Below are 25,876 nucleotides of genomic sequence, written 5' to 3'. Positions count from 1 at the left end.
CAATGGGCTTCTGCCGGCTCCTCCACACTCATGCCCCATTATTTGTAATGAACACCGTGGTAAGATCGGGAATGTTGATGAAGTGTAAAACGGTAGCTATAAAATTTATAAGATTGTCACAGTAATATATCTTTAACATGCCACAACCCCTCTTAAGTAATGTCTACAAAGTGGAGGGAGGAAATCGAAGATATCGTTTTCTCGGAATACTCTTTCCTCGGCTGAGAGTGAACTCTGCTAATTGCAGGACTGACCCCTGCGCATACTGCGGGGATGGCATAACTTCAGCCTCAAGCTAATGCAGCCATATAACGTGATACCACATCAGACCACGGTGGGGGAGAGAATAGTATTTCACAAGACCCAGTTGGAGAAGAAAGGACCCTGCTCATTTCTGGCTAACGTTGTCATCTTGGGCACTTTGCTGAACTCACTAATATCTTCTCCATAGTTGCATATTGCCCAAGATGCCAAGCTGGCATAGGGACATTGAGGTCAGTGGACAACATGGAAGGACAGCCAGTACAGAAGAAATGACTGCTCTTAGTTAGGTAGGGTTTCCCAGCACAGTCATGGTAGAAAAATTCCAACCACTCCTTTCAGCCTGACTCACCCAGCATCTATAAACTGGTATTCGGGGTGAAGGCCCGAGTTTAAACAAGTCTAGTCCCTTCTGAATTCCTTGGATTAGATAAAAATATAAATAGACCTTTTGCAGTAATGAGGAATTGAACCCATGGCCTTGCACATGCTAGGCAAGCGCTCTACCAATGAGCTATATCGCCATCCCTAAATCTGCAGGACTATCCAGTGTTCTTTTATGTCTAAGTAACAAACAACCCTTATGGGGCTGGGGAGACAGCTTAGCAGTTAAGGTGCTTGCCTGTAAAGCCAAAGGACCCAGGTTCGCTTCCCCAGGACCCACATAAGCCAGATGCATAAGATGGCACATGTGTCTGGAGTTCGTTTGCAGTGGCTGGAGGCCCTGGTATGCCCATTCTCTCTCTCTCCTCTTTCTTTCTCTTTTTCTATCTCTCCTTCTCTCTATCTCGCAAATAAATTAATTAAACAAAAAAAAAAAAAAACAACTTATGATCCAGGAACTGGCTGGAAGTCTGTAAGATTCTTCAAGTGAAGAGAATTATAAACAATTTAACTTGAGCCCAGGCTGCTGAAAAAGAGACATGAACAAAGCCTCCACAATCAACCACTAATCTGTGTGGTTCCCACGTGGGTGTGGGCCCAGGAGCTGCACCACGTCACAGCCAAACACAGGAAGAGCAAAGAGGACAGTTAGGTGGGAAATTGGGGCATTCCCGGATCTCTAATGCCCGCAATGTTGTATTCAGTTTCACAGTCTCAGCCTCCATGTCCCACTGATTTCAGAAGACCTTGTTTCTTCTGTCAAAATCCACCTGACACTCCCTGCTTCAGAGGGCAGCGGTCATATCTCAGAGCCCTTGCTCAGATTTGAACCTGCTTCTACCACTCACACTCATTGATCCCTCTCATGTCCTCACTGTTATGAAAAGGAAGGAATTCCTGTTAGCAGCATGTTCAGAGCCCGCGGACGCGTCTCAGAAAACACATAGCTTTCTCCACTCTCATTCTGCTGGTACAAACTGGGGTGTGGGGGGGATTCAGCTGATGCGAACAGGGACGGGACTTAGACAAAATCCTTGTCCTCGGAGGCCCTCAGAAGAACCACTGTTCATCCTTTCTCCAAAGCAAAAGAGTAAGGCCGGGGTGACGCTGGAGGCCACCAGCCAAGCTGAGAGCAATCACATCACCGAGGAGACCTGCTGTATTGCTGTGGCCCCTGCTCCCTACTTAAAAGCTGGGTCACCTTGGGCCACTCACACCCCCTGAGTCAGTTCCCTTATCATTAATGGGGTCTAACAATACCGACTGCATAAAGTTCTGTGTCAATTAAATGAAATAATACAGATAGAACAGCAGGCACGTGATAGAATTAGTAACTATAATGAGGTGTGATGATTTTAATGTCTATGTCCCCCCCCCATAGACTCGGGTATTTTTAAAAATTATTTATTTATTTATTTGAGAGTGACAGACACAGAGAGAAAGACAGATAGAGGGAGAGAGAGAGAATGGGCGCGCCAGGGCTTCCAGCCACTGCAAACAAACTCCAGATGCGTGCGCCCCCTTGTGCATCTGGCTAACGTGGGACCTGGGGAACTGAGCCTCGAACCGGGGTCCTTAGGCTTCACAGGCAAGCGCGTAACCACTAAGCCATCTCTCCAGCCCGACTCGGGTATTTTTGACTAAGCTTTCTACTTAGTCTTTAGCAGGCACAGTCCTGCTGGAGCAGGCATGTCACTGGAGGAGGATCTTGAGTCTAGCCCCACTAGGTATGTAGAGAGACAGCTTGGCTCTGGCTATTCAGTTGCGGATGCTGGCTTTTGTCTCTTGGCTATGGATGGATGGAAGTGAGCCAGCTTCTTCCACCATGATGACACTCCCCCTGGAATTTGTAAACCTGAACTAAAACCCTATCCTCCCATGAGCTGCTTCTGGTCAGGTGTTTGTTCCAGCAATGAAAAGGTAACTATGAGGTTGGAGAGATGGCTTAGCCGTTAAGGCACTTGCCTATGAAGCCTAAGGACCCATGTTCTACTCTCCAGATCCCACATAAGCCAAACACACAAAGATGAGGCAAGTGCAAGGTCGCACATGCCCACAAGGTGGTGCAAGCATCTGGAGTTTGACTGCAGTGGCTGAGTCCCTGGCACACCAATTCTCTCTCTCTCTCTTTCTCTCTCAAAAATAAAAACAAAGCTAGCTGCAACATGAAGCATCTATTGAAGACTGAAAGCAAACATTTAGAGGACTTATGAATTTAGTACAGAAAGTTAATTGACTTATGTTTTAAAGAAAATAGTTGACTAAGTCAGTCAACTTGCAAGCATGAGAACCTAGGTTCAATCTCCAGAACTCACATTTTAAAAAGAAAAGCACATGTAATTTTAATATCAATGCTAGGGAGACAGGCAGATCCCCTCCCCCTCCACACACACAGCAAGTTTATGAAAAGAAAACACCAGGCCTCAGGAAATTCCTCGGCAGTTAAAGGCACTTGCTTGCAAGCCTGCCAGCCTGAGTTGGGTTCCTCAGCACCCACATAAAGCCAGACACAAAGCAGCATTTGCATTTGTGATCCCAATATGTCTGTGGCAATAGCAAGCAGAGCCAGGAGAACCTGGAAGCTTGAGAGCCAGCAAGACTGGGGCCCGTGCAGTGGTAAAGTCAAGGGAGACTCTGTCTCAAAAAGTAGGTGGGGGGCTAGAGGGATGGCTTAATGGTTAAGGTGGTTGCCTGCCATGCCAAAGGACTCAGATTTGATTCCCCAGGACCCATGTGGGCCAGATGCACAAGGTAGAGCATGTGTCTGGAGTTTGTCTGCAGTGGCTGAAGGCCCTGACATGCCCATTCTCTTCTCTCTCTCTCTCTCTCCTTCTCTCTCTCTGTCCCTCTCTCTTAAATAAATAAATAAGGCCAGGCATGATGGCATACACCTTTAATCCCAGAACTTGGGAAGCAGAGGTAGGAGGATCGTTGTGAGTTCAAGGCCATCCCGAGACGACATAGTGAATTCCAGGTCAGGGTCAGTCTGGACTAGAGGGAAATCCTACCTCAAAAAACCAACTCTCTCTCTCTCTCTCTCTCTCTCTCTCTCTCTCTTTCTCTCTCTCTCTGTGTGTGTGTGTGTGTGTGTCTTTATCTTTTTCTCTAAAATAAAAAAAAACATTGTTAAAGGGCTTGAAAGATGGCTTACCAGTTAAGGTGCTTGTCTGTGAAGCCTGAGGACCCATCTTCGATTTCAGATCCCATGTTAGCCAGACACACAAAGGTGAGGAACATGCATGATTGCACATGCCCACTACATGGGTGCAAGCCCCTGGAGTTTGATTACAGTGGCTTAAGCCCTGGCATGCCAATTCTCTCTCACACACACTCTCTTTCTCTCTGTCTCTCACTCTTTCTAAAATTAAAAAAAAAAATAGTAGGTGGGGGCTGGAGATTGCTCAGTGGTTAAGGTATTTGCCTGCAAAGCCTAACGACCCAGATTTGATTCCCCAGGACCCATGTTAAGCCAGATGCACAAAGTGGCACATGCATCTGAAATTTGTTTGCAGCAGCTGGAGGCCCTAGGGTACCAATTCTCTTTCTCTCTCTATCTGCTTCTCTCTCTATCTCTCTCAAATAAACAAATTAGAATATAAAGCAAATGTTGGTGGAAGGAGAGGACAAACACGCCGAGGTTGTCCCCTTGCCCTCCACGTGCCCGCATCCACACATGCACACATCATCCACACGTATACATATATACACGTGAGTTTTTTAAAAAAGAAAGAAAATATGGGTGGGCGAGCATTTACCTAGCATATACAAAGCCCTGGGTTCAATCCGCAGCTCTACATAAAGAATAAATAAATATTGCCAAGAAGAGAAAACACGGGTTCACAGAAGGAATGAACGTATTGTCTTCGTGGTTGTCAGCTGAGGCCATCGCTGGACATGTGGCACAACCCGGGCCATCTCCAAGGCTGCAGAAGGTGACAGCCATACGCCCGACCTCAGGCTCGCTGCAGCTGAGGGCCTCTGTGGAGAAGCCTGAGACCATCCTCCCAGCGGCCCATGTCACTTGTGCAGCCCGTGGTTTCTTCCAGATCTGCCGTGAGGCCCCTGGACGTGGGGCCGTGTGCAAACTCACAATAAACAGACTACAAAGGGGGAGCTTTGCGGCCCAGCCAAGACAAACAGGGCTGTGAAAACCTATCCCGAGTTGCCCCGAGGTGTTTCCAAAAGTAAAGCAAACATCATAAATGACCAGTCTGCTCTAATTCTCCACCTGGTGGTGGGCAGGGGGGACCCAGAGGAGAAGACAGGTTGTCTCTGTGCTTGCGGCTGGGGGAGACCCGTGAGAGCAGCATTGCCCATGGAGTGCCCACCAGCTTCCGATTCCTCTGCATAGGAGTGGAAGGAACAGCACCGCTGAGAACAACGGGCTCTCTGGGGAGCAACGAGTCACTGCTTTGCCAGGGAGCTCCATGGGCGATAGGAAGCCATGAGTTCTGTCCTCAGCTCTGCTACCGTCTAGCACTGGTGTGGTCTATGCATCTAGATGACTGATTCTCATTCTCACCATGCACGGGAATTGTCTCACATCAGCAGTCCTTGGAAACTAACATGCTGGGCTTGAGGGAGAAAAAAAAAGGTTAGGTCAAGCGTGCAGGGAATGAAAGATGGCCGGGTAGCCCTGAGGTTGGGATGAAACCCCAGGGGCTCATAGGCATCTGGGACCTCTATCCAACAGCATCTTCCAGACCAGGGGCCGTGTCCTCAGAAACTGTAGGACACAGTGCTGTCACCTCCACGCGGCATTCCTTGCATCTCTTTTTTTTTTTTTTTTTTTAAGAGAGAGAGATAGAGAGAATTGGTGCACCGGGGCCTCAGCCACTGAAATCGAACTCCAGACACTTGCGCTGCTTAGTGGGCATGTGCGACCTTGCTCTTGCCTCACCTTTGCGTGTCTGGCTTATGTGGGATCTGGAGAGTCAAACATGGGTCCTTAGGCTTTGCAGGCAAGCGCCTTAACTGCTGAGCCATCTCTCCAGCCCCCCTGCATCTCTCTCTCTCTCTCTCTCTCTCTCTCTCTCTCTCTTTAATTAATTATTTATTTATTTTCAAGCAGAGAAAGACAGAAGAGAGATGGACAGAGCAAATGGGCATGCCAGGGCCTCCAGCCATTGCAAATGAACTCCAGATGCGTGCACCACATTGTGCATCTGGCTTTATGTAGGCACTGGGGAGATCAAATCTGGGTTGTTAGGCTTTGCAGGTAAGCGCCTTAGTCAATAAGGCACCTCTCCAGCTCCTCCCTACATCTCTCCTTCCCTTGTCCATAAATTTCCTAAACATGTATCACAGGGTACATCCTTAATAGAGGTCTCTAAGCCTCCTCTAGAAATGAAAGGATGTTTCTGGTGACTAAGTAGGTGACAGATGATGAGTGAGGGTGGGTCTTAGGTGCGGTGGTACACACCTGGATTCCAAGTACTTGGAGGGTTGGGAGTTGAAGGACATCTTAGGATATATAGTGTGTTGGAGGCTAGCCTGGTCTATATGAGACCCTGCCTCAAAGCACACATACAGAGAGAGAGAGAAGGAAAAAGAGCAGGTTTTGCATTTCTACTTTGGTATTGGATTCTTTCAAAGGGAAAATATAATTCCAGAATTTTCTTCACCAAATTACTGCTCTGGGTTTCCCCTATGAATGCCAAGCTGGAGAAGGCTGAAGGTCCCATTCACATGCAAACTCTGAAAAGGGATTTTCCATGAGCCATTGAAGTCACAGGCTCCCAAACCAATGTATGCTCTGTTGACCATTTCCCCAGGCTCACCGCCACAGATTCTTTTCTGCCCCTCCCTCCTTCCCTCCATGAAATCAGAGTCCCATAAAGGTTTCGTCCATCTGTCACAGTCAAGCTACCCTTGCCCTGGGCTGGGGAGGTAAGCGGGTCACGCAGTGCTTTGACCAGTGGATGGCAAAGGCCTGGAAGGCTGAGCTATACAGAAGGGGCCCTGCTGAGTAAGCGACGTAGCAGACAAGGTCAGGACCTCTTAACCCCTGCACAGTCCTCCAGGGGGCCCCTCGGTACCCACCTTCATGCAGGCCCCATGCTGCAGAGATGAGCCCGTCAGCCGGGCCAACCCAGAACTGGTCCACCAGGGGCACGCTCTCCTTTTCCAAGCTGCAGCCAGTGCCTGGGTGTGGCCTTCTGGGGTGAGGAGAAGGGCCTTTGCTGTGAGTCTTTCTCCCATCCCAGCCCCTATACTAGTGTTCAGGTCAAAGGCCAGTACTCACAAGAGGCTGGCTGAGTGTAACGCGTGCGCCTTCCGCCTGAAACCAGAGACCTCCTGCTCCACCCAGTCCACCTGCCACGTGCCAGTTCTTTGTTCTATTCATTGTTCTATTGGGTTTTCATAGCTAACTACAGGTAACATCACGGGCTGGAGAGATTGCCCACTGGTTAAAGTTGCTTGCTAGCTTGCAAAGCCTGCCAACTGGGTTCGATTCCCTAGTACCCACATAAAGCCAAATGCACTAAGGGGTTGCAATGCATCTCAAATCAGTTTGCCATGGCAAACAGCCTTGGGGTATCCATTTTCTCTATCTATCTATCTATCTATCTATCTATCTATCTATCTATCTATCTATATATCATCTATCATTCCATCCATGTAACTATCATCTATCTCATAAATCAATAAGTGTTTAAAATGTAGGTGTTGGAGAGATGGCTCAGAGGTTAAGGTACTTGCTTGCAAAGCCTGATGGCCTGGGTTCAATTCCCCAGTACCCACATATAGCCATGCACCTGGAGTTCGTTTGCTGTAGCAGGTGGTCTTAGTGAGCCAATTCTCTCCCTCCCTCTCTCTCTCTCTCTCTCTCTCTCTCTCTCTCTCCTTGCAAATAAATTACTATTTTTTTTAAGATAGAAGTCTTGCCAGGTGTGGTAGCACACACCTTTAATCCTAGCACTCAGGAGGCAGAGGTAGGAGGATCACTGTGAGTTCAAGGCCACCCTGGGACTACATAGTGAATCCCAGGTCAGTCTGGGCTAGAGCAAAACCCTATCTCAAAACAAACAAACAGGGTTGGAGGGATGGCTTAGCAGTTAAGGTGCTTGCCTGCAAAGCCAAGGGGTCTAGGTTCAATTCCCCAGGACCCACATAAGCCAGATGCACAAGGTGGAGCATGTGTCTGGAGTTCATTTCCAGTGGCTCAAGGCCCTGACGTGTCCATTCCCTCTCTCTTTCTGTCTCCCTAGTTCTCTCACTCAAATAACTAAAATGAAAGATTTAAAAACAAAACAAAACAAAAAAAGAGATAGAAGTCTTTACAAAACAGAAATATAACATCAAATGGCGGGCAGATCTTGCAGAATTAGTAAAAAGATGTTATTATTGGTATTAGGATTTAACTTTTTGTCTTCTCTTTCTATTCACTATTCTCTCAACACCCCCCACCGTATCCCCTCCCTGGCTACAGCATCCCTCTGCGTGGTCGGCACTGCTGGGGCCTCGGGAGAATGAGCCTGGAGGGTTTCTGCCCCTGAGGACCACTGCTTGTGTCCAATTTCCTCATACGGCCCCTGAAGCCGCAAAGGAAGCCACCTCCACTCTTGTGAGGTGACCCAACGTAAAGCTCCCCTAGAATGATGGGGCAGTGGGTGAGCGGTGACTTCTTGTTCAGCCGTTGGAGGGGAGCCTACAGGTATCTCAAGGTGGGCCCCTGCAGCAAAGCAGTGTCCTGATCAAATGACAGTGGCGTATGGAGTGACTTTGGGCTTCCTTCTGGTTTCCTAGGCTCCAGTCAGGCCTTTGGGATCATTTGTGCGAAGCCTTTGAAGTCTGGTGTTTTCACAGCTTGTGCAGGGCCCACTTGAGTTTGCTGAAAGATAAGAGTTATTGGAGATATGAAAGATCAATTTGAAAAGAAGGGAAAGAAAAGAAAACAGACTCTAAGCTCTTAGAAAACAAAGAAAATCTGGGCTTCCGACAGACTCTTACTGCCCTCCTTAGCTTGCTTCTTGCTCGGCTAATGGGAGTCCAGGATGATCATAAGCATTTGCTTGGGGTGGAGGAGGGGGCTGTGGGTGGCTTTAAGCTAAGGAGCAGGAGCAAGGGATGCTTCGGGAAACAGCAGGCGAGCTTCTCCTGTTCCAAGGACCTTCCTGGTCCCCAATTTGGAATCTTTAAAAAATGTTTGTTGTTGTTGTTGTTGTTTTGGTTTTTCAAGGTAGGGTCTCGCTCTAGCCCAGGCTGACCTGGGATTCACTATGGAGTCTCAGGGTGGCCTCGAACTCACAGCGATCCTCTTACATCTGCCTCCCGAATGCTGGGATTAAAGGCGTGTGCCACCACACCCAGGCTCCTTTTAAGCTGTTTTAGCTAGAGTGACCTCCTGCAGAAACACAGAATTTGTTTGTGTAAGAGAGGGAGGAAGGGCTGGAGGAATGGCTTAGTGGTTAAGCGCTTGCCTGTGAAGCCTAAGGACCCCAGTTTGAGGCTTGATTCCCCAGGACCCATGTTAGACAGATGCACAAGGGGGCGCATGCGTCTGGAGTTCGTTTGCAATGGCTGGAGGCCCTGGTGCGCTCATCCTCTCTCTCTTCCTCTCTGTCTCTCTCCCTCTCTCTCACTCTTACTCTCAAATAAATAAAGATAGAACAAAAAAAATTAAAAAAAAAGAGAGAGGGAGGAAGGGAAGGAGGCACATAGGGAATGGGCATGTCAGAGCTTCCAGCCACTGTAAATGGAACTCCAGATGCATGCGCCCCCTTATGCATCTGGCTTTACATGGGTCCTGGAAATCAAACCGAGGTCCTTGAGCTTTGCAGGCAAATGCCTTAACCACTTAGCCATCTTCCCAGCCCAGAAACATGAAGTTTCTAACATGACCATGACCTGTTAGTGTTCAAGGCTGTTCTAACAAAGAGACACAAACTGGATGGCTTAAAGCAACTGAAACATTCCTTTTCCCCTGCCTCCTCCTCAGTGGGGTTATCAGTGTTCACTGTGGGGTCATGAGTGTACCAGTCTCTGGGGGGAACATAAGAGTCTAGCCTGATAGGAATATGACCAATATGCATTGTTAGGAAGAAGGAAGGAGAAGAGAAAGAACAAGCAAAGTGGGGGTGCAGGATTCCATCATCCCCAGCTGTGGTGGTTTGATCAGGTGTTCCCCAGCTGATGGCAATTGGAAATTAACACCTCCTGGAGGCAGAGTATTATTGGGGGCAGGCTTATGGGTATTATAGCCAGCTTCCCCTTGCTAGTGTATGGCACACTCTCCTGTTCCCGTTGGCCAAGGGGAACAAAGAGACAAAACTAAGCCAAACCCAAAACCTGAAATGTAATCTTTCACAGTTCTAGAAGCTTAAGGTCTAAAAGCTGAGATCTCTCTGGGAGCTCTAGTGAAGGATTCTTTGGCCTCCTAGCTCCTGGTGGCTCCAGCACCCTTTGGCATCCCCTTGGCTCATGCCACCTCGGCCTCTGTCATCAGGGTTTCTTTCCTCTCTACCGCCTTTTCTTCCACACTGCATCAGGGACCACTCCTGCTCAAGACCTGTTCTCAGTGAACAGCGCCTGCGACACACCTGCTTCCGAGGACGGTCACGTGCTGCAGTTCTGGTGGATGGAACCCACGGAGGGCATGGGGATATGCTTCTCCATCAGTGGACTGAAGCAGGGCTCTGGCCCAGGCTCTAAGCTGTCGAGACTGAAGCCTTTCATTCAACCCTGTAAACACCAGCACTGGCCTTTATTAAACGCGCAGAGTGGTGTCTGCTTCTACGATTTCAGTAACACTCACGTTTTTATCAGATTCCCTCAGAATACAAAACTGGGGTGAGCCAAACTATACACTTAATTGTCCATAGCTGAACACTCTCTGTCTTGAGCCTTCATCCCATCACATGAGGAAGCTCTTAAACTGACAGCTGGCTCAGGAGGCTGAGGCAGGAGGATCAATCAAAAGTTTAACTTTGCTGCTAACTTGAGTTAGACAGCAAGGCTCTATCACAAAAAAAGAAAAAGAAAAAAAAAAAAACCTCTGAGGATTTAGCTCTGTGGGTACAGTGCTTACCTAGCATGTGTGATGCCCTTTGTTCAATCCTAGAACTGAAAAAAAAAATCCTGATGATTGATGGGGCTGGAGAGATGGCTCAACTTAAAGGCACTTGCTTGCAAAGCATGCTGAACAAGATGCAATCATTCCCAGACCACCCACATAAGCCAGACACAAAAACTGGCACAGGGCTGGCGAGGTGGCTCAGTGGTTAAGGCATTTGCCTGCAAAGACTGACAACCCAGGTTTGATTCCTCAGGACCCACGTAAAGCCAGATGCACAAAGCGGCACATGTATCTGGAGTACATTTGCAGTGATTGCCTGGTATACCCATTCTCTCTCTCTCTCTCTCTCTCTCTCTCTCTCTCTGCTTGCAAATAAATTAACAAAATTAAAAAACTGGCACAGGGGTCTGACATTCATTTTCAGTAGCAAGAGACCTTGGCATGCCCCCCTACATAAATAAATAAGTAATATTTTAAGGCCTGACAATTGAATAACTCAGTCAGGTTAGGATAAAATGGATCCAATCAGAATTTCCTCTCCCCTTCTGTATGCAGATTAGAATCTCTGCCCTAGGACTACATGTAACAGCTTGGCCTACAAGGGAAGTTGAGACGACACCCAGGCCTCCTGTGTGGCCCTTCGTCAAACAGATAGATGTCTTCACAGGGGCTCTGTCTCCTGTGGTCTCCAAGAGGCATATTGGTCTACCAAGGCTCCTGTAACAAAATAATGGAAATTTGCCTCCTCAAGGCTCTGGAGGCTGCTTCTTTAGAGGTGGAATCTTCTCACTGCCCCTTATTGTAAGGATGCTGGTTGAAGTGGATTAGGGCCCACACATGTGACCTCATTTTGCCTTAAAACACTAACTCCCGATATAGTCATATTCTGAGGGAGTAGGGATTAGGGACTTCAACCTGGAAATTTGGGGAACACAGTTGGGCTTATTACCATCATCCTTCCATAGCAATGTGCAAGAACTCAGATCCACCACACCACTGCTGGACCACACAGCTATTTCCATCTTCTTCCTCATGAGACCATCTCCCAGAGGCCACAGAGGTGGCTTGAATTGGGCTGATTCTCCTGTACCTCCTGTTGAAACAATCTTCTGCAATGGAAACGGGCTCCACCAGGGAAACATTTATCCATAGATTCAATGCCCATCAGTCGTTTCCTCCTCCCATCCTATCGAAGACGGTGGCAGGTGCACGGGATGGCTTGTGGTCCCCATGGGAAGGGACAGGTCTCCTGCTCAGTGCCAGTCCCCACGCTGGGCTCGTCTTCAGGTCACTGGGCTAACGCCTGTGAGCTTGCTGACAGTTGTACACACCAGGACTTGTGGCGTGAGCCTGCCTTGCAGGCATCCACTGAGGGCTGGAGCTTAGAGGCTCTCTACCGTGGTTCTCCTCTCCCCCCCGCCCCGCCAAGTTCACTGAGATTTCTACTCCATCCCTGGTCAAGTTGGACCTCTTGCAGCCATTGGCTTCCAGCTGCAGGTCCTTACATGAACATGTCTGAAAACCTTTTAATCCCCTCCATGCCACAGGCGGGATGAAGGCAATCAGAAATCCTAACTTGCTTAACCGGCTTTAAAAGATTAGCAAACAGAATTCAGAAATAAATAAATAAATAAATATATATATATATATATATATATATATATATATATATATATATATATATATATAGACCACAATCAAATGGGGTTTACTCCAGAGATGCAAGGCTGGTCCAGTATTTGAAGATTGGCCAGTGTTGTTCACTATGATGACAAGTGAAGGAGGAAAAGACACGGTCACTTCAAGCCACGGAGAAAAAGCCTTTTGGAAAAATTCGACAATCTCATGATGAAAATATTAATAGGAGGGGAGAGTAGCTCAGCAGTTAAGGCACTCGCCTACAAAGCCCAAGGACTGGCGATCGATTTCCCAATACCCACATAAAGCCAGATGCACCAGGTGGCACATGTGTCTGGAGTTTGTTCGCAGTGTCTAGAGGCCCTGGCGTGTCCATTTTCTCTCTATCTGCTTCTCTCCCTCCCTCCCTCTCTGTCTCATAAATAAATAAATAAATAACTTAAAGACATTAATAGATTAGATAAATAGCATCTATTGAAGACCTTAAACTACAATCAGCCTCCATCTCTGGCTCAACTGGTTGTAGATCAAAAATATTTGGACAGTTGCATCTGTATCCAACATGTGGTGACTCTTTTTCCTTGTCACGATCCTTAAAAAAACATACAGCGTATTCACACTGTTTCCATCTTGACATGACCAGCCTCCCATGTGCCCTGTCTTCTTCTTGAAAGGCCCCAGAGATTAATTTGAGAGCCCATCTTAAGAGAGCATGATCTCATCATATTTTTTTAGTTTTTAGATCTTTTTATTATTATTATTATTATTAGTAGTAGTAGTAGTAGTAGTAGTAGTAAACAAGATGTTTTGTATGGATACATCATGCGTTGGTACTCTCTTTTCCCTCGTCCCTGACCCCATTCCATTGGGGACCCTCCTCACTGGGGTTGCAGACATTCCCCATGGGGTTGTGGTTTATGCATTGTGGGAGCAGCAGTCAGTTATTTGGGGCAGGGGGATTGATGTCTCTGGGCATGATGTCTCAAGACAGAGTCTCACTAAGTAGTCTTGGCTTCTGGCTGACCTGGATCTCACTATGCCAATGAGCCCTGAACTCAGAGCAATCCTACTGCCTCAACCTTCCAAGTGCTGGCCTCACACATCAGCTCATCATATCTTAATGACAGTTCCACAGACCTTACTTCCAAACAAGGTCACATTCCAAAGCTCTAGCTGGGTGTGGGTTTGGGGGACACTATCATGCTCTGCAGGGGTTCATTGATCCAGCTTCCTCCCACCATTCTTCTAAAGTGACAGAGCTCCGAGCGCAACATGGGTTCTCAGGCAGGCAGCGGTACCCGTTTATCCTAACCCATCCTCCCAGCGTGTATGGTATTTAACGTATATCAAAGCTGTATGTTTTCACAGTGGCCTCACACTTGGCCTTCAGAAGTCACCAGCTTCCTGCAAGAATACTGTGGCATGTGTGCCCGGTCCCTGTGCTTGTTCTTCCTGAAATAGCCCTTCCCCTGATCTTTTATGACCATTGGATTGTTTGTTTATACCCTTTCTTGTTCCAGAAAGGACTTCAGGCAGATGGTTTTTATTACCGGGCTACATGAACACACTGAGATCCAATAGCAAACACAGCCTTCCCGGCAAACAGCAATCACCACTGTAGCCGACACGAAAAGACCCCAAAGCACTTGGCAACTGAAATGATCGTGTCAAGTTGGACAGTGGGCTCTCTTTCCTGCTTTTGCTGACTCACTGGAACGTACCACCCTCCTGGCTGCTCTGCTCCTCAAAGCTGGGTGTGTGGCTTAATTTTTGGGTAACCTCTTTATGGAAGAGTCCTCCAGCTGAGAGGAACGACTCTTGGACTCCATGAGCTGACATAGGCACAAATCCTAGTATCCTCCATGAGTGAGGTCCATCAGGGTGTCTGGTCGGGGGGAGCTCTTTGGCCCATGAACCAAAACTATGTCCCGCAGTTACAGGTGACCCTAACTGACCCACTAGGTAAGTTCTTAGCCCCTGGCCAGTGCTTGTGCTGAACATGGGAAGGCATATTCAGCCTCCATTATTCTTCTTTTTACTTTAGTCCCTGGGAATTATAGCCACTGTCAGAAAATCCTTTCAAGCTGGGCTGGTGGCTCACATCTGTAATCCCAGCACCCAGGAGGCAGAGGCAGGAGGATGCACTATACGTTCAAGGCCAGGTTGGTCAGCAGCAAGTTCTAGGCTAGGCAGGGCTATGTCTCCAAAAAGTAACTTCAAGAAAAAAGTAAATGTTGGGCTGGAGAGATGGCTTAGCGGTTAAGCGCTTGCCTGTGAAGCCTAAGGACCCCAGTTCGAGGCTCGGTTCCCCAGGTCCCATGTTAGCCAGATGCACAAGGGGGCGCATGCATCTGGAGTTCGTTTACAGAGGCTGGAAGCCCTGGCGCGCCCATTGTCTCTCTCTCCCTCTATCTGTCTTTCTCTCTGTGTCTGTCGCTCTCAAATAAATAAATAAATAAATTTAAAAAAAAAAAAGAAAAAAGTAAATGTGTGCCCAAGAGCATGCACTTACATGTTCACATTTGCCCATGTGCCATATGCATTGCCATGTGCATGTGTGTTTCTTCACATGTGAATTGACATGGTCACAAATGAACCTGGCTCCATGAATATGGAGCTGAATGTTCCTATTACTCCTATTACCCTTCCTGTGGACAAGGTCCTACTGCATCTAAGAGCATCTCTCAAGCCTTCCTCAACCCTATGGTGTCTAGCCTGGGGCAACTGTGGGTGTTTGGAGCCAGGCTGGACCCTTGGCTGTCACATACCCTGTAGCACTATGTGGAAAGTGAGACCTTTCACAACACTATGCTGAGAGTCACACATGGTCATCCGGTGGACTTCTTGTTGCAGTGGTCAGTGTCTGCACACACAGAGCCCCGCCTCAGACTCCTTGCTCAGAACCACCACCATTTCTGACAAGCTTCAGGGAGGGTTGGAGACTCCAGGATGGCAGCAGGTAGGAAAAAAAAAGCACTTGGAGCTTGTCTCAGAGGCCCAGGGTGTGACTCAAATCCTGGTGACCAGTTGTGAAGTCCAGACAAGATGCCTGGAAATGATAGTAACTACCTCCCTTACACATTTCATTAACAACTATCTCTTAGGGACTGATAAGCTCTGAGGGACACTGGGTGCCAGTAGACACGTGTGTTAAAACAGGTAGCAATCAGGTGGCGTCCAGGACAGATTTGGCAGGTGGAGTAATCTTCCCAGCCCATCTGATGCGGCTGCTGGGCACCAGGCTCTGCCATGGGCTACCCAGCGCCTCTCCCTGTGGGAGCTTCATCTGGCTGAGCCTTCCCACAGAGCCAGGGTCCCTGAGGAGAGAAGAGTCAGCTGCCTGAAGGTTACAGCACCAGGGCCTTAAATCCAAATGTGGCCCACCCTCCCATGTGGCCTGGGGTCTGGGTTTGCCAACTGGCTCTCAGCAGTCAGTAGAACAGAGACAAATTAATATCTGAGAACATAAAGCTACTTGCTCATAAACTTGTGGGCAACTATGAGACCACATTTGGCAAGCCTGTCCAACTCAGAATGGCTAATAACAACCATATATTTTATATGTAGATAGATATGGATATAAATTAAGGGTACCATGTACCATATATGATTTGTTTTATTTATTTATTATTTATTTATTTATTTAAGAAGGAGAGTGAAAAAGAGAGTGAGGAAGAGAGAGATAGAGAGAGGGAGAGAGAGGGAGACAGAGAATGGGCACTCCAGGGCCTCCAGCCACTGTAAACAAACTCCAGACACATGCGCCACCTTGTGCATCTAGCTTCTGTGGGTCCTAGGGAATCAAACTGAGGTCATTTGGCTTTGCAGGCAAATGCCTTAACTGCTAAGCCATTTCTCCAGCCCCCATATATGATTTATGGTAAAATTTGCTATTGTTTGGATCTAGAATGTCTCCCAGAGGCTCGGGAGCTTAAAGGCTTGGTCCCCACAGTGGCAGAAACACTAAGGGGTGGGGCCTGATGAGAAGTTTTACATCATAGGGGGTGTTCTTGTTAAAGGGGTTGTGAGCCGGGCGTGGTGGCGCACGCCTTTAATCCCAGCACTCAGGAGGCAGAGGTAGGAGGATGGCCACGAGTTCGAGGCCACCCTGAGACTACAGAGTTAATTCCAGGTCAGCCTGGACCAGAGTGAGACCCTACCTCGAAAAACCAAAAAAATAAAAAATAAAAAAATAAATAAAGAGGTTGTGAGACCCCACTTCTTCCTCTTTCTTTCCTGTCCCAGTCACAGGTGAACAGGTCTGCTCCCCAACACTACCCACCATGAAACTGCTTTACCATGAGCCCAAGCACAACTGGCCAACTGGCCATAGACTGAAATCTCTAAAGCAATGACCCAAAATAAACCTTCCCTCTTTATAAGTTTATTATCTCAGGTATTTTGTTGCGGTGACAGAAAGCTGACAAAAATATTCCTATGATAAAGTTTACCATTTTAGGGCTAGAGAGATGGCTTAGCGATTAAGCACTTGCCTATGAAGTCTATGGACCCCAGTTCAAGGCTTAATTCCCCAGGATCCACGTTAGCCAAACGCACAATGGTGCGCACACATCTGGAGTTTGTTTGCAGTGACTGGAGGCCCTGGTGTGCCCATTCTCTCTCTCTCTCTCTCTCTCTCTCTCTCTCTCTCTCTCTCTCTCTTTCTCTCTGTCACTCTCAAATAAATAAATAAAAAGAAGCAAAAAAAATTTTTAAAGTCTTAGTGTAAGAAAGTTTTAAGAAAAAGAAAGTTTACCATTTTAGAACTGTCAACACAAAACACAATTCTCAAACCAAATGGGAATAAGAAATAATATATCCTGAGCCAAATATGAGTTGACCACAGCCCAGGAACACAGATTCAGGTTACTCTGACAGACATGTTCTACCATGGAAGTGGTTACAGGAGATACAGTTAGTTACAGGGCAAAGAAAGTCATCACTGAAGACATTTACCAAATACCCCTTGTGGGGAGTCCGGGTAGGCAGGTTACAGCAAAGCAGAAAAGCTCTGCTATAGGGCTGAAGATGCAACTTAATACCATTCTTAGCTTCTGGATTGGCAGAAGTTAGCAGTCTATTAAAAATGCATCGTAGGGCTAAAGAGATGGCTTCACAATCAAGGCACTTGCTGGCAAAGCCAAAGGACCCAGGTTCAATTCCCCAGGACCCACGTAAAGCCAGATACACAAGGTGGCACACATGTCTGGAGTTCATTTGCAGTGTCTAAAGACCCTAGTGTGCCCATTCTCTCTCCCTCTCTCTCTCTCTCTCTCTCTCTCTCTCTCCCTGCATCTTTGTCTCTCATAAATAAATAAATATAGTACTTTTTTCAAAAAGAATACATTGTAAAGGTTTGACCTAATAGTCACCAAGATGTTAGGTTAGATACAGAGATATGGAACATTCTAACTCTCCGCATCGGGAAGTTTTCTAGTCAGTCCCTCAGCCTTGTATCTTGAATCTTTGACAGAGGTGTGTCTCTTCTTTATTCGGGGGTCTTTAGTTACGTGGCCACTGCGAGAGGACGGTCCTGTCATGGCAAGTGCACCCATGCTGCCACACAGCCACTACCTGCTCCAGAATTGTTTTTATCATCACAAATGAAAAGCCAGACTCAGGCAGGGGAGGTTCAGCAGTTAAAAGTGCTTGCTTGCAAAGCCCCAGTACCAACGGACAGCCAGATCCACAAAGTGCTGCGTGCATCTTGAATTCGTCTGCAGTGGAAAGAGGCCCTGGTACACCCACAGTGCCTCTCTTTCTCTCTCATCTTATGCAAATAAATACTTTTTTAAAAAAAGAAAATAAAGAGCTGGAGAGATGGCTTACTGGTTAAGACACTTGCCTGAAAGCCCAAGGACCCAGGTTCAATTCCCCAGGATCCACATATGCCAGATGCATGTAGTGGTGCATGTGTCTGAAGTTCGTTTGCAGAGGCTGGAGGCCCTGGCATGCCCACACACACTCTCTCTCTTTCTCTCTCTCAAATAAATAAAAATAAAACAAAAAGAAAAAAATTAAAGATAACTTAGGAAAATAGGAAGACCCATTTCCATAGTCCTCCAGACTCCAGTAACCTATCATTCCATTTTCTGTCTCCTTGAACTTAACTATTCTAAATATTTCATATAAGTGGAATAATGTGACTGGCTCATTTTACTTAGTGCATTCAAGGTTCACCCATGCTATAACATGTTCCCTTCCTCATTAAGGCTGAATAATAAAACTCCCCTGTACGTAGGAGCCACAGTTTGCTTGACCCCCATCCCCATCAGTGGGCTCTGGGGTGGTTCCATACTGTGGCTGCTCTCAATGTGATTGAATGTCTGCTGAGTCCCCTCTTTCAATTGGGTTCGTCTCTTTGTATTTTAAGACATAATTTTTAGGTGTTGCGTTTCACCAGACAGCCCCTGAGAGCCTTGGCTGGGTGCTAAGTAGCATATGTGTGTCTCTTCCGAAGGGCTAAATCTCCCAATGTCCAGAGGGAGTGCAAAAGAGCAAATTAGCAAACACGGGACCATGTAGAAATGTCTGTTGCTGAGATCGTTGTCAGCTAAATTATGGGCACCTGGTAAACAGAAGTGAGGTCATATTTCAGGAACTTCTCATTTCATGCCAACTATAGCATCAGCCAACATGACGCTCCAGCAGAGCCCAGGAGCCTGTGGTTTCTCACCGTAGAGGGTGAGACAGAAGCAGGAATCGATTTCGTCCCGTGCCCCTCTGGCCTCCCCTCCCGAACACATGTCCCATCCCAACTTTTCTGTTCTCTATTTACAAGCTTTCTAAGCCAACTTACCAAGCAAACTTCTGTAGACTGAAGAGCCTATTAGCTGCAGTGGCTTATGAAGGACTACTTCAAGAAACGCGAAAAATGTCATGGCTCATACTTGACGGGACGTGAAGGGCTCTGCCGAGGGCCATGGCATTTCGGGACAGGGACTTGTGATCGCTGGTACTATCACTTTGCTGTTATTCATGTCAGGATGAGAGAGTGTTCCAAGACAGTCAAAGGGACAGTTTCAGAAAACAAAACAAAGCATAGGGTTAGATGGTGCCTTACTTTCTCCTCGGTTTGGAAATAAACTTGACTGCCGGGCTCACCAGGGCCACATCTGTCACTCTGGATAAACGCGAACCAGGTGTCACTGCCAGCAGGTGGGGTCTTTCCGTCCGTGTCATAGAACAGGAGTGGCAGCCGAGCCATCGGTATGACTAGCTGTTAGGAGCTGATATCTGAGCTGTGCCCCTGGTTCCTGAGAATGTGACCTCATTTGGAAACCCTCTGCAGATGTGACCAAGTTAAGAGGAGGTCATTAGGGTGGCCCTAATCCAATGTGACCCGTCCTTAAAAAAAAAAAAAAAAAAAAAACACACACACACACACACAAAGTGCCAATTCAGCTCAAAATTAATGCAAATGTTTCAAAACTGGGTTTGTGATATTTATAGATTTTTTATTAGATAAGAATCTGTCACCAGGGGCCTGGAGAGATGGCTTAGTGGTTAAGCACTTGCCTGTGAAGCCTAAGGACCCCAGTTCAAGGCTCAATTCCACGGGACCCACCTAAGCCAGATGCCCAAGGTGGCGCATGTATCTGGAGTTCATTTGCAGTGGCCGGAGGCCCTGGAGCTCCCATTCTCTCTATATATATCTCTCTCTCTGCCTCTTTCTCTTTCTGTCTGTCCCTCTCAAATAAATAAATATTTTTTTTTTAAAAAAAGAAGAATCTGTCAGCATTAAATTCCTTAATATTACAAAGAGAAGGTGGACAGAACTAGAGTCCAGCGACTTTGACTGCACTTAAAAGGCTGGCGAAACCTTCTGGAGGGTTGGGAGGAGCTGTGGCTGGAAAAGTACTTTGGAAACATATCATCAAGATATCTCATGGCATATTAAATGAAAGACCTGAATAGCAGTGTTGGCTTTTATTTGGATTTCTTCATCTTGGGTTTGTCTTTGGAATCTCCTTCATTGGCATCGCTACTTGATCATAAAGAGGAAGCATACATCTACTTGTGAATTTATCACATCTATCTTGCTGGCTGTAAAGAAGACTATTGGAAGAGGGACTATCTTTTTCTACCATCTGCTGCTGTGAAGAAGATGGATTTGCACAGCCTTCGCCTGCCCAACCTCTGGCAATGTTCTCAGCACCGTCTGGTGGTGACTCTTGAGCTTTTTTGTCATGCCCTCTTAACCTGACTCATGAAAATAAATGAAACCATGATTTTCCTTCAAAATAAGAAAAAAGAGAGGAACATGCCCATAAAGACAGGGGCACACCAACACAGAGAGGGCATCATGCGATGACGGAGGCAGAGCGAAAGCCAGGATTGGTGCCCACCTCCAGGACATGACATGGTGAGGAAGGTTTCTTGCCAGAGTCTCAGAAGGAGCTCAGCTCTGATAACACCTTCATTTGGACTTCTGGCCTCCAGAACCGTGGGAGGTGTTTCTGTCTCTCTTAAGCCTCCAACTTCAGGGTGTTTTGCTATGGTGGCCCCAGAAATCAAATACACTGGCTGTTTGCTTGGTTAAAAATAATAAAGACAAGCCAGGTATAGTGGTTCACGCCTTTAATCCCAGCACTCGGGAGGCAGAGGTAGGAGGATCACCACGAGTTGGAGGCTACCCTCAGATAGCATAGTGAATTCTAGGTCAGCCTGAACTAAAGTGAAACCCTACCTCAAAAAAAACAAGTATATATATGCAATAAAGACAAGCCAGGTGGTGTGGTGCACACTTTTAATCCCAGCACGTGGAAGGCAGAGGTAGGAGGATTTCCATGAGTTCGAGGCCACCCTGAGACTACATAGTGAATTCCAGGTCAGCCTGAGCTACAGTGAAACCCTTCCTTGAAAAACAAAACAACAACAATAATAATAATAATAATAAAGACAGCCAATCACGGTGGCACACACCTTTAATCCCAGTACTTGGGAGGCAGAGGTAGGAGGATTGCTATGAGTTCAAGGCCACCCTGAGACTACCAAGTAAATTCCAGGTCAGCCTGGGCTAGAGCGAGATCCTACCTGGAAATAATAATAATAATAGGCTGGGTAGATGGCTCAGAGCTTAAAGGCACTTGCTTGCAAAGCCTTCCAGCCCCAGTACCCATGCTAGGCCAGAGGCATGGAGTGGTGCGTGTACCTGAAGTTCGTCTGCAATGGCGACACCCTGGCGCCCTTGTGCTTTTTCTCTCATAAATGTTTTGAAGAGAAAACAACAGCAACAATCACGATAACAGCAACATCATCATCAGGGCTGGAAAGATGACTCAGCGGCTTAAAACACTTGCTGCGCAAGGCTGACGAATGGCGTTCATATTCCCAGAAGCAGAATAAAGCCAGGATTGGCAATATTACCAACATGCCTGCGGCAATCAGAGGAGGAGGTGTGAGAATCCCAAAGCTCATAGGCCAAAAAGTCTGTCTGGTGTTCTCAGAAGCAAACAAAGGAGACTCTATCTCCAAACAAGGTGGTCAGAAAGGCCCGACACGGCCACACACATGTCATGGCGTGTGTGAGCGCACGTGTGCGCACACACCACACACACCAGAAGTTAAGAATTCATAAATTATAAATTTTCAATTCATTCTTTCTGCCAGAAAGTATGATCATACCCTGTAGGATGAAAATCTGTCTCTTTGGCCAAGCACCTGAGGCTCACATGACCCAGAGCTCAGCAAACCCAGGATGAAAACCAGCCAACAGCTTCATGGTTAGACTGGGTCACGTGATGTCCCTATGACTTACTCTCCAGTCCCGGGAAGCCTGCCTTATCCATCAAGAGGCTCAAACATGGTCCCAGGCGAGAGACCTTCCATACTTTAGCCTAAGGCAAGAATGGCCATTCCAACGGTTAACAAAATGTCCACACTCATAGAATTATGTCTATCTTCTTCACTATTTAATTAATACACCTGTAAATGTCTTTAAATAATTTAGCATTAAGCCAGGCGTGGTGGCGCACGCCTTTGATCCCAGCACTTGGGAGGCAGAGGTAGGAGAATCGCCGTGAGTTCGAGGCCACCCTGAGATTACATAGTGAATACCAAGTCAGTATGGGTTAGAGTGAAACCCTACCTCGAAAAACCAAAGTAAATAAATACATAAAAATAAAAATAAAAAAATAATTTAGCATTTATATTTTCTTTCTCTTCAATCATTCCTAATAACATACAATGAGTGCTGAGAAGTCAAAGCCCTTTGCAAATTAGATGTATGCCTATAGGGCTGGAGCTATGCATGAAGCCCTGGGTTTGACCCCCACCACCATATAACCTGGCCATGGTGGTGAACCACTGTAATCCCAGTACTCCTGAGGAAGAGGGAAGAGAATGTGGAGCTTAAGGCCAGCCTGGACTACATAATGAGACTGTGTCTCCAAAAAAAAGTCTCAGGCTGGAGAGATAGCTTAGTGGTTAAGTGCTTACCTGTGAAGCCTAAGGACCTCAGTCGAGGCTTGATATCCCAGTACCTACATCAGCATCAGCCAGATGCACAAGGTGGTGCGTGTATCTGGAGTTTGTTTACAGTGGCTAGAGGTCCTGATGCGCCCATTCTCTCTCTCTCTCCCTCTTTCTCTATCAAATAAATAAATATAAAATTTTTTTTAATAAATAAAGTTCCATTGGGGCTGGGGAAATGGCTTAGCGGTTAAGGTGTTTGCCTGCAAAGCCAAAGGATCTTGTTTGATTCCCAGGACTCATGTAAGGCAGATGCACAAGCAGGCACACACATCTGGAGTTTGTTTGCAGAGGCTGGAGGCCCTGGCACATCCATTCTCTCTTTCTCTGTATCTGCCTCTCTCTCTCTCTCTCAAATAAATAAATAAATAAATAAAATATTTTTTTAAGTTCCATCATGAAATTTGCATTTCATTGTATAAATTATTACCCATAGAATATGCCATATTCTTAGAATACTGTGGTTTAGCAAAAGCAAGTATTCTACTTTCAGATCTGCTCATTTCTTTACCACATTTGAATAGCTTCTGTTTTAAAAGATACTTTTATTTTATCATATATTTATTTATTATTTATTTGTTTGAGAGAGAGAGAAACAGAGAAAGAGAATGGGCACACCAGGGCCTCCAGCGACTGCAGACTAACTCCAGATGCATGTGCCACCTTGTGCATCTGGGTTATATGGTTACTGGGGAACTGAACCTGGGTTCTTAGGCTTCACAAGGAACTGCTTTAACTGCTAAGCCATCTCTTCAGCCCTTGTATAATTTCTTCAGGTGAGGTTTTCCTCAGTTAAAACTCTGGAACCTTTCTTTAAGCGTCCTGGAATAGCCAATGAAATAGCACACAGGTGGAAAACTTCTAAATGGAAGAGGATCTATTCACGCCTAGAGATGACCCTGCACGAAAGATGTATTGATTGATGATTGCCAGAGAAGTGGGGGAAACGTGATGCCCGTCAGGTGCCACACCTCACTGGATAATGTTGAACAGACACCGTGAACTCCAGTCTCACACTCCAGCATTGCCCCTGGATGCTGCTCTTTCTGCCCTCCACCATTCTCTGGCAGGGATTCAGGGACCAGACTTCTGGTCCATGCCCAGGGCCACGTGCCCACACCATAGTTTCTTCCCAGCACCTTTTCCAAAGCCTCCAAGATGTAGAGTGCTGTGGGTGACTCGTGAACACCTGAGCTCCTCACCAGGAGCCTCCTGCGGAATCAGCCAGGAAGGGGCAAAGCGGTCTCACCTCTTTTCCACCATGTATGTGCGTGGTGTGTGCACTTCCTTCTACAGGTGTGGGTGTGCTTGTGCGTGAGGGTATGAGAGCAGGTGTGTGCATAGGCCAGAGGTCAATGGCAAATGTCTTTCTCAATAGTTCTTATTTTTTTCGGGGCTGGAAGGATGGCTTGGTGGTTAAGGCATTTGCCTGCAAAGCCAAGGGACCTTGGTTTGATTCCCCAGGACCCACGTAAGCCAGAGGCACAAGGGGGCACATGTGTCTGAAGTTTGTTTGCAGTGGCTGAAGGCCCTGGCATGCCCATTTTCTCTCTCTCTCTCTGTCTCTTTCTCTCTCTCAAATAAATAAGTAAAATATGAATTTTAAAATATTTTTAAAAATAATTCTTATTTTTTGTGATAGGGCCTCTCACTGAACCTAGAACTCACCAAGTCCTCTAGACTAGCTGCAGAGCAAGTTCCAGGGATCCTTCTGACTCTGGCTCCCCGGCCCTGGGGTCCCAGGCATGTACCCCCACACCTCGCTTTTACGTGGGTACTGCGGATCTGAACTCAGGTCCTTGTGATTACGCAGCAAGTGTTTTTCCAACTGATCCATCTCCCTAGCGCAATCATCAGAATGCTTCTGAATCCCAGAACTCAGCCTGGGACACCTTTAGAGCCTGGAGACATTCGCAGCCCAGCTAGCTCCCAGCCCGCCTTCGGGTCCTCAAAGGCAGCATCCCTCACATCCTGGTAAAGTTATCTTCTCCCTGTGTCATTGGCTTCCATTGCACCACGTCTTACCTCCAGTCATGTCCCTCAGTCTGCCCAGTGTCCCTTTCCACCTATAAAGATCATTTGAATCGTCCATTAGGGCCACTGTAGCAAAAATAAATAAATTTTAAAAAGATCAAAGTCGCACCTTGCTTGGAATTTGCCCACGGCCTCCAGGGCCCCCGCAGCCTGCATTAAGAAATTGAGTTGCTCAACAGGAAAAAGTCCAAGGCAGCTGGGGGACCGTTGCCAGGTGAACGGCTCAGAGGACAGTCACTGTGGCCGGCAGTAGGGGTGCAAGGGGGGATTCACAAAGGGTTTTTACTGTTTGACAGAAATCAGGTGACTTAGGAATCAACTAAAAAGGTCACAGAGAAGCCACAGCAGGGGGGCGGGGTGGGGTGGGGTACGGTGAGCAGGGAGGGGGGGGACTTTACGGGAAGTCACTGGAGGGTGGTCTAGGAAGAAAACGTCAGCCCTGTGTGCATGTGTCCGGAGTCTTATTCCAAAAAGCAGAAATGACGTTACTGGTCGGTCTTGAATGTCTGCCTCGGCAGGGCCACCTCGTGTGCTGCACCGGATACTTAGCCCTGTAACCAAAGGGCACGGGTGCCCACGCAGGCCATGCTCAACGAGCAGGGTAATTGTAGACAATCTTCTCCCAAACACCCTGTGTGGAAGCTTCCAGTTGGAGAACGAGGCACAGCCAGAAGGGCCTCAGTGTCCCTCCTGGATCCTTGGTGCCCGTGTGAGTTGATATCAGCCACACTCTGGAGCAGTGACGTGGATGCGGCTCAAGATATTCTGCATGTGAGTTGGGGGTGAAGCTGCCATTCACGGCGTGGGGCCTGGAGTTGCTAAGTCATTTGTCTCGGAAGCTCGTCCTGTAGCTGGATGAGTAAGGTTAGAAGGCAGACCAGCAGCTGGGCGAAGGGCACATTCACCAGGTGAAAGGGACATCAGGGTCCCCGCAGGAAAGACGGCTCTGGGCTGGGCCTGGGGGCCCAGGGTGGGGAGGCCTGTAAACTATTGGGACTGAACACAGCCAGACTACCAAGGAGCCAAGAAGGACAGGGGTCTGGTGCCCGAGGGTCCGGACATAACTCT

The 25,876-nt window shown here is 47.2% G+C and overlaps 1 protein-coding gene across 3 annotated transcripts in view; it reads left to right on the top strand.

Moving 5' to 3' along the window:
* Window positions 1–25,876, top strand: part of Cldn14 (claudin 14) — an 88,637-nt gene that overhangs the window by 45,983 nt on the left and 16,778 nt on the right. The window contains exon 1 of one of the 3 annotated variants that reach the window (XM_004654474.2): window positions 25,268–25,579. The exons of the other annotated variants lie outside the window; for them this stretch is intronic. The gene's annotated coding sequence lies outside the window, so the exon portion shown is untranslated. Of the gene's footprint in view, window positions 1–25,267; window positions 25,580–25,876 lie in introns of those variants that run through there. 3 annotated transcript variants of the gene reach the window in all.

This window comes from Jaculus jaculus, chromosome 5, assembly GCF_020740685.1.
Source record: "Jaculus jaculus isolate mJacJac1 chromosome 5, mJacJac1.mat.Y.cur, whole genome shotgun sequence".
Classification (NCBI taxonomy): domain Eukaryota; kingdom Metazoa; phylum Chordata; class Mammalia; order Rodentia; family Dipodidae; genus Jaculus; species Jaculus jaculus.
Note: the sequence above shows the minus strand (reverse complement) of the source record. Positions and strands in the feature narration are given on the sequence as shown.